The following is a 9,858-nucleotide window of genomic DNA, read 5'->3' as shown; positions in this document are numbered from 1 at the left end:
GAGAAAGAGAGTCAGAGTGTGAGCGGCGGAGGGGCAGAGAGAGAGGGAGACATAGAATCTGAAGCAGGCTCCAGGCTCTGAGCCATCAGCACAGAGCCCGATGCGGGGCTCGAACTCACGGACCGTGAGATCACGATCTGAGCCGAAGTCGTACGCTTAACCGACTGAGCCACCCAGGCGCCCCTAAAGGGTCATTTTAAAGAGAACTGGATCTCTGAACGTTAAAACACTAATATATTTGCTTAGTCGAACACCCCCAAATTAATACCACTACACCACTCCAACCTGTATGTGACAGAAATATTCATAAGTATGTTTCATTGACTCAGAGTCTGGGTTACATGTAGACGTAGATGAAAACACATTTCAGGTTTTCAAAGGTAAAATGTACTTAATTGCCCATTGTTTGCCTAAGGGAGAACCCAAAAAGCCCTTACCTTAAATTAACTGCCAACATTAAGTGGGACTCGTTCCTCCAAACGACTAATTCTATTAAGACCAGTGGGAATATTCCTTCTAGCCTAAAGCCATGTTTATGGAGAGCTTTAGATGCTGCACTGTAAGTGCACAAACAGACAAGAGTGACCAAAAATTGATTTCCCAAGCTCCTAGAAAGAGTTCTTAAGGTACAGTAAATTAATTCCCATCTCTTCTTCCCATATGAACTTAATTTACTTTATTAAGAAGCAATTTCAAAACATAACAATGAAACATCACACTGCTATGAGCTACCTTTTAAGGTTTCCAGGCACTTTCTCACAGTCACTTTTTGAAAGATATTTGTGACTTTTGCATCAATTTATACTTATGCAATATTACCAGAATAAATGCCTTGTAAAAGTAGCTACCTAGAGAATTCTGTGAAAGATTTGAGTAAGCATTGAGGAGTACTATTATTATCTTTTAAGCTCCTTGAGGTTTTTTCCTTTGTGTTTAAACCAGTGAATGAATGAGGGAGGGAAGGAAGGAAGGAAGGAAGGAAGGAAGGAAGGAAGGAAGGCCATAGGTGAATGATTGATAGATGGAGAGATAGATAGGTGGATAGATAGATGATAGATTTTAAAGACTCATATCAAACTACAGTGAAAATTAGTTAAGGAAGTGTTCTGTAACATGAATAAATCTTGTCAGGAATTACTTTTCCAGATGACTATCAATAAGTTTAGAAAGAAAAGAAATTAGATTAAAAATGAACATGTGAACATTAACTACACAGACATTCTTTGTGGAAAAGCCATGAACCTCCTACAAAGGTTGTTCTAATGCATTTTCTTAGACTCAAAGAGAACAAATTGTTTGCTTTGGTTATTTCTTTCCATACTTTCCATAGAGGTGAGATGCCAAAGGATACTGTTAGTTCAGAGAAAATGGTAGAAACTATTCCATATTTTTATGTGCTTGCACAAGTTTGAGAGGTGAAGAGAAAGAGATAGTCAGCAGCATTTCTGGGTTAATGAAATTGTTCCACACACATGAAATTTCCATCCCAGATTCCCTAATGTTGGGTCATCTGCATGTCCAGAATCCTGTGGTCTTCAGTTAATGTAGGCTTTTCCAGCTGGTCTTTTTTTATGCTGACAGCAAGGAGAATAAATCCATAAGGTGCTGCAACCACAAAGCATAAAGTCTGATGGTAAAGCTATTGCTTAGCTTAGGGTTTAATAATACTATTTAAAGCCATTTTACCTCAACATTGACAAAACAAATCTACTTTAATAAGGTTAGAGAACAAGAATTATTGCCTTGTGATAGCTGCTCATAAACTAGGCTTGGGTTCTGTCTCTAAAAAGAACATAAATTGGTTGAAAAACTCAAAATTTTGGTCAGCCAACCACTTGTTTTCCTCACCACAAACTCAAACATATTGTCTAAATGACTCCTAAAATAAATCCAAAGAAAGTAGTTATCAATCAAAACTGGACAACAATAATTCCAAATAAAACATTTCTTCTTCATTAATCAGGAAGACAACCGGTTGCATTAAGCAGTTATCCTGAACAAATTATTAGAATGTGTGCCAGGAGGGATGAAGTGGAATATAAGATACAGCCCTTTTCCTCAAGTCCCTGTAATATAATGATATAAAGTAAAATGGTTAAGAAAGTTCTAAAGATTTGGTTGACTAGGTTCTAATGTAGTCATTCTAACATATTTTGGGCCATTCCCTACATTAAGAAACACAGTTTATACCATAAACTAGTACATAGAACACTCACCAACAAGACACATCAAAACTTGTGTAAGTGTAAGGTAACACTTACACTTGTTCCATATAAAGAATTCTGACATTTTCCATTCTATTTTTTTTTTAATTGAAATGATGACTTATGGTCTACAATTTCAAAAACATTTGTCCAGGGGACAAGACTGTGGCATCCTTAAGAACAGCAGACTTATCTTAAATCCTTCTATTCCAAGGAACTAGTTCAGTGTCTAGGGTTGAATACATGTGTAGTGCATTTTTAGTGAATAACTGAATGAATAAAGTATATATGCATCATATTAAAAATAAAGAGTGGAACATTTGGAAGTAGTTATTACAAGTTATTCAATAATGTACCCCTACTATTGCTAGCAAAATAGGTTATTTTGATACATGGGAAGATAGATAGATGATAGGAAAATAGATAGATGATAGATCAATAGATTAGATAGATGAGGATAGATAGATAGATAGATAGATAGATAGATAGATAGATAAATTGGTAGAGTGAGCTAGAGCAAGTTTTCCCTACTAACTAAATAGGTTTTATAGTCTTTCATCTCTCTCTCGACTAAAGTTTTCAACTAATAAATATTGTATTATTGTATTTGGTTAAGAACATGGATTTGGGAGCCAGACTAGCTGGATTTCAATCCCTAGCTCTGCTAATTTCTTTGTGACCCTTACGTTCTGCAGGTTACCTCATTTGTAAAATGCAAATGGTTCTGGATCTAGCTTCATAAACTTGAAAAAAAGTATTAAATAATTAGATATACGTAAAGCGCTTAAAATTCTTCCTTATACCAAAGGACCATTAAATAAGTATCTCTCAGACTGCCTTGGTCAGTACAGACGAGCAGACATCTTTTTTGTCCAAGCTCATTCTCAAACACAAAACCTGAGACATACAGATCAAAATCTTGCCAACAATCGAAGCATGTGACTTGGGCATGCAGTAAGTTTCCCACGACAGAAAATACTCAAACACACTCTGGTTCTACACACAAAAAAAATATGGATGTTACACATGGTCTTCGTAGAAGTCATTGTAATTTTTCCCATTGAACAGCAATAGTGCTGACTGAGTAAGATTAACTCCAGCCCCAACACAGAGATAGGTCAGGGGCACACAAGTAAGTACCATATGCTATCTATTGTACCATTCGTTGATTCAACCATATGGACATTTAATCCCAGATTATCTCTCAGGATAAGCCATTACTTTGACCAGAAGGGATGGGCGTGTGACCTCAAGTGGTGCTATCCAAGAAAAGAAGGGGCATTTGTTTTATACATGTGTAGAAATTCTCACACTTTAGAAGGTGAAATATATAGTTGTAAACCCAGGATTTACTACAGCCATTTGGTTACCCTGAGCGAAGTCAGTATGAGGGTGAAACCAGCATAAGGAATAGGGTGGATTTTAGAAGATTCTTGATTAGCACAGCTCGTCAACCACTTGAGACCTGCTCTACCTCTGGACATCTCAGTTATGTGAATTGATATGTGGTCTGTATTGCATAAGTCAGTTTGAATTTAATTCCCTGCTGAATTCAGTTTCAAGCATCTGAAGAGGGGATCATCTGGATTACTTACACTATCACATCCAAAGCTCCAAACAAATCGGGTTCCCTTTTTCTTCAAACATGAAGAAAAGTTTTTGCTAACAGGCTAATTTTATTTAAATATTTATTATTTTTAAATAAAAAAAATACACTCAGTATTTTAAAAATAAGTCGAGCGCTCGGAATGTGACAATAACCTTAGTGCTAAGAAATTTGCAAACCTTCTTTTCTTTAATTTCACACCAAACCAGCCAAACCAATGAGGTTGAAATTGTAACTGTTATCTATTTCAGATGAAGAAGATTAGGCTACTAGAAATTAATAAATTTGCGTTTAAGTCACATAATTAGTCAATTAGGAACTCAAATCCAAATATGATCTTATCTAGCTTTTAAGTTCTTAACTACTACAGTCTACTGTTTTAAATGAATTATGTAACAGGTTCTGTGTTAGTAGGTGCTGGAAGCCCAACTCAGTATGGGTCAACAAAAATTTCTGAGTATATTACATACCAGGTAATATATACAAATGAATAATTGAATCCGATGAACTTAGAAAGGCACAATCAGGATTTTTTTTTTTTCCTTCCTCACCAATACCTTCAAATACAGTCTGACATATTTCCATTTTCTGTCACTGGGTTAGAGTGGGCACATTATGGGAAATTTTAGCGCTAAGGACAGTCAACTTTCACATATTAAAAAATCTAGACCATCCAAACTCCCAGCATGTAAAACTTCAAGAATAAATTCTAAGGTAAACTATGAACTTAAGAAGGACTATGGTGTGTCAATATACATTCATCAAGTGTAACAAATATAACACTCTGGTGGAAAATGTTGATAATGGAGGAGACTAGGCATGTGTAGGGGCAGGGAGTATATGGGAAATTTCTGTACATTTCTGTCGATTTTGCTGCAAACCTAAAATTGTTCTAAAAAATTAAGTCCTTAAAACATGTAGAAACAAACAAAAAAATCTAGACCAAAGATTTGTTTTCAGGCATGTTGTACTCATTATCTAGAACTTCACCTTCCAACCTAAAACAAATAGAAAACTAAGAAAATATTTTTAAAAGGTGGTTTACAGATATTGAATAAAACCCATGCGGGACATAATACTTCATGAAAGGGGGAAAAAAGTGAGGCAAACCTACAACAGTCCTAGTGTGCCTGGAAGCAATTATTAGCAGGAAGGAAAAATCCAAGCAGAAACCTAAAGTCCTGCTGAGTTCAGGAGAGCAAGGTCAGAATTTGAGGATGCTAAAGCAGGTGAAATCTGTGCATCAGAATTCATAAAAAAAGGGAGCCACACAGGAAATGAGCTCAAAAAATTTACAAAGACATCCCTTTCAGGATTTGATAAGTATTTCCAATCAGCCCGGGTTAAACTAGAGAAGCAGAATGAATAGGATGCAGATATACAAACTATTACATTATATTATATTATATTATATTATATTATATTATATTATATTATATTACATTATATTAATGTATAGGTATATATGTATTTAAGTGTATGTGTGTGTGTGTATATATATATATATACATATATATATATATATATATATGCAATTATTAAAATAAATTGGCTGGGGCACTTGGGTGGCTCAGTCTGTTAAGTGTCTGACTTCAGCTCAGGTCATGATCTCATGGTTCATAAGTTCAAGCTCCACATTGGACTTTCCACTGTCAGTGCAGAACCAACTTCAGATCCTCTGTCTCCCTCTCTTTCTGTTCCTCCCTGACTCGTTCTCTCTCTCTCTCTCTCTCTCTCTCTCTCTCTCTCAAAAATAAACATAAGAAATAAATAAATAAACAAATAAATAGACTTATGCAATTTTGGGGCTGGTGAAATGAGGCTGTTACAAGACATATATATGGATATATATATATATATATATGCAACATATACCTATGTTTAATTAATATAATAATAAGTATGCATGATTAAATAATTGTATATAATTATTACAAGGAATTGGGATCATGAGCAGGCTAGAACTCTATGAACTTGATGAAGCTTGAATCCACAGGCAGACAGTTAGGAAGAGAAAATCCAGGGGAATGGGAAAGCACTATCAGGTCCAGCTGCTGTTTGGAGTCCCTCTCCTCAGGAAAAGCCTACACCTTCTTCTAAAGGCTTCTGTCTGAGGGGTGCCTGGGTGGCTCAGTCGGTGGAGTTCTTGATTTTGGCTCAGTCATGATCCCAGGACTGTGGGATCAAGCCCTGCATCAGGTTCTGCACTGTGTAACCTGCTTGGGATTCTCTCTCTCTCTCTCTCTTTCTCTCTCTCAAATAAAAACTAAAATTAAAATCTTTAAAAAAATACATAAATAAATAATAAAGACCTCTATCTGATTAAATCAGGTCTAAGATGACCATCTTTTGATTGACTGGAAGTTAGTTGATTATGATTTTAATCCCATCTGGAAAATATCTTTACAGCAATACCCAGTTTACTGTTTAACGGGTAAACTGGGAGAAGATGTTTTCATGCTGCAAGATGACTGCTTCCTCCATTTGTTGCCCATTCTAACTGGAAACACACTACAGAGGGAATTGTAGTTTAGTCTTGTTTAGTCTAGAAAACTTGGCACATCACAAAGCGATCACACATGTGAAAAGTAAAACTTCAAATGATAAGCAAAGAAGGAGCAGAAAGTCATAAGCTGAGCAATGCTCTATATTCACATCAGAAAGGGAAATATTTGAGTTCCCACAAGCCAGAGTAGAGAAACCAGAGTCTATCTCTGGATAAAAGGCTACTTTTGCCACGCACTAACAAAGTTTCAAAATAGGATTAAAGGGATTAAATTGATCTGCCAGTAACATGACTGGCTGCCAAATCAAACCCCAGTGATCCTTAAAGAAAAAAAAAAAAAAAACAACAACAACAAAATCCAAACACTCAACATGTCAAAATGTCTAACAAGTATCCAAAAATTAATAGACATGCAAAGAAACAGGAAAATCTTATCCATGACCAAAAGAAATATGAATCAGTTTGGGTTATTTTTTTAAGAGTTAGTTTCGTATTTTTGGGGGGGATAACTATGGTCAACTTTCATTAATGTGGAAGTTGACTGATTAATGTTAAAAATAAAAGGGTAGAATAAATCCAGTACTCATATTCAACACTGTAGTTTGCTTTTAGTTCCAACGTTTTAGAATTTCTTCCCCTAAAACATCCATGGCAGGAGGATTCATTTTACTTGCCTATTTCACTTCTAATTCAGCTGGAATTTCTAGGTATGAAAAGTAAAATATCTGAAGTGAAAATGTCACTGAATGAGATTCACTGCAGATTAAAACTGCAAAAGAAGATCCCACTGATATTAAAAACATAACAATAGAAATGGTTAGTAATGAGCACAGTAAGAAAAAAAACTGAAAGAAAATAAACAGAATTAAAAGATTATTAGAAATATATCAAGTAGTTTAAGATATGTGTACTTAGGGTTCCAAAAGAGAGAGAGAGAGAGAGAGAGAGAGAGAGAGAGAGATCAACGAATGACAAAGACAAAAACAACTCCAATAATAGCAATAGGAAACAACAGCAAACTATCCCAACATATGTGAAGAAATAATACACATTTTTAAAATTTGATTTAAAATACCCACACACTTAAGTCAAAGCTCAAAGAACCCAGAGCAGAATAAATACAGACACAGATCCACACATTCAAAAGTATATCAAAAGCAAATTACTAAAAAGCAGTGATAAAGAAAAAAATTATAAAGGCAACCAGGAAAAATAAGGAACATATGGAAAAAGAAAGATAAGCATAATCACAAACTTCTCATCAGATACTATACAAACCAAAATAAATATTATGACACCTCTAAAATGATTAAAGATGAAGACTATGAAACTAGAATGTTTTTACCAAGCGAAAATATCAATCACTAGCTTGGACAAATTAAAGAATTTTTCAAAAAAACAAATGTTGAGATAATTTATCATCAACTGTTTGACGGTACAAAAAATGTTAGAGAAGTTCTTCAGGTGAAGGTTAAAATGGAAATTTATACACACAACGGGATGAAGAATTCTAACTTGCTAAATATGTTGCCAAATTAAAAAAATATATATACATTTTTAATGTTTATTTATTTTTGAGAGAGAGACAGGATGAGCAGGGAAGGGGCAGGGAAGGGGCAGAGGGGAGACAGAGAATCCGAAGCAGGCTCCAGGCTCCGAGCTGTCAGCACAGAGCCTGACGCGGAGCTCGATCTCATGAACTGCACGATCTTGACCTGAGCCAAAGTCAGATGCTTAAAATTGACTGAACTACCCAGGCACCCCAATATGTGGCTAAATTTAAAAGTGTTCGCTCATGTTAAATTTTTCTCAAACATCTTTTACTGTGTAAAACAAAAATAATAGGGGCGCCTGGGTGGCTCAGTCGGTTGAGCAGCCGACTTCGGCTCAGGTCATGATCTCGCGGTCCGTGAGTTCGAGCCCCGTGTTGGGCTCTGTGCTGACAGCTCAGAGCCTGGAGCCTGTTTCAGATTCTGTGTCTCCGTCTCTCTGACCCTCCCCCGTCATGCTCTGTCTCTCTCTGTCTCAAAAATAAATAAACATTAAAAAATAAATAAATAAATAAATAAATAAATAAATAATAAAACAAAAATAATAGCTATGCATTTGAGAGATTACCACACATGCATAGCAGTATAATTGTGTAAAAGACAGGAGAAAGGAAGAGGGGAAATGGAAGCATTTGGTTAAGATCTATTAAGTTACATGAAATGGCAACATTTAATATCAAAATCAAGTGCGCTAAGTTAAATGAAGTATTATAAACCTGAGGACAACCATGGGAAAACACAAGGGTATAGCTAAGAAGTAAATGGTGGAAATAACACTGAATGGTAAAATGCACTTAACGAATCAAAAAAAAAAAATCAGGTAAATGGAAAAAGGAATAAAAAAATGGATGGTATCAATGGAAAACAACAAGCAATGTGACAGATTTAAGTACAATCTTCTTGATAGTTATATCAAATGCAAATGTTTACACATTCAATTAAAATACAAAGATTGCCAGTAAAAACAAAAATGCAAAATGCTGCCTATAAGAAAGTTGTTTTACAGAATTTTTTTAAGTTTGTTTATTTTGAGACAGAGAGAGAGAGAGAGAGCAGGGGAGGGGAACAGAGAGAGAAAGAGAGAGAATCCCAAGCAGACTGTGCTGAAAGCACAGTAGATAGAAAATGAGCAAGGAGATGAAATACTAAATAGTACCAATCAACATGACCCAGCTGACATTTCCATACCATCAGCAGACTACACATTCATAGATGCACTTGGAGTTCCCAGCAAGATAGAAACATAGTTGAACTGTAGAATGTCCCATAACCGCAAAAAAAAAAAATTATAGGAGAAGTCGATAACAGAAAGGCATTTGGAAATTCCCCAAATATTTGGAAATTCAAGCGGTATATGTCCAATACATAAACATGAGTTTAAAAATATCACAAGCTAAGGGCACCTGGGTGGCTCAGTCGGTTGAGCCACCGACTTCAGCTCAGGTCACCATCTCACTTTTCCTGAGTTCAGTCGCCACATCAGGCTCACAGCTGTGAGCACAGAGCCTGTTTGGGATCCTGTCCCCCTCTCTCCGTCCCTCCCCCAATTGCCGTCTCTCTCAAAAATAAAATAAACATTTAAAGAAATCATATGCAAAATCAGAGAATATTTTAAAACCTGTAAAATGAAAAGCACAGCACATCAAAACTATGGACTGTAACTAAATCCGTGATGAAAGAAAGACGCATTCATTACCTTTAAACATTTACACCAGAAAAGAAGCAACACATAAAACCAATGACAAAAGCTTCCGCCTTTAAAAAAATACAATTATTAAATCCAAAGTACTAACAAAAAAAAAGAAGTGATGAGGATAAGAGCATAAACTGATGAAACAGAAACCTGAAAAAAGCAATAGACAAAAGTCATGAAATCAAAAACCGAAAATCAAAAATGAGAAAGCTTCAGCTAGACAGATCAAGAAACAACCCACAGACATCCAGAAGGAAAGGGGCAAATTTACCAGACATCAAACACTGAAAGGATAAGAA

This window comes from Panthera tigris, chromosome B3, assembly GCF_018350195.1.
Source record: "Panthera tigris isolate Pti1 chromosome B3, P.tigris_Pti1_mat1.1, whole genome shotgun sequence".
NCBI classification, from domain to species: domain Eukaryota; kingdom Metazoa; phylum Chordata; class Mammalia; order Carnivora; family Felidae; genus Panthera; species Panthera tigris.
The sequence above is the reverse complement of the archived record's forward strand: the minus strand, read 5'-3'. Positions refer to the sequence as shown.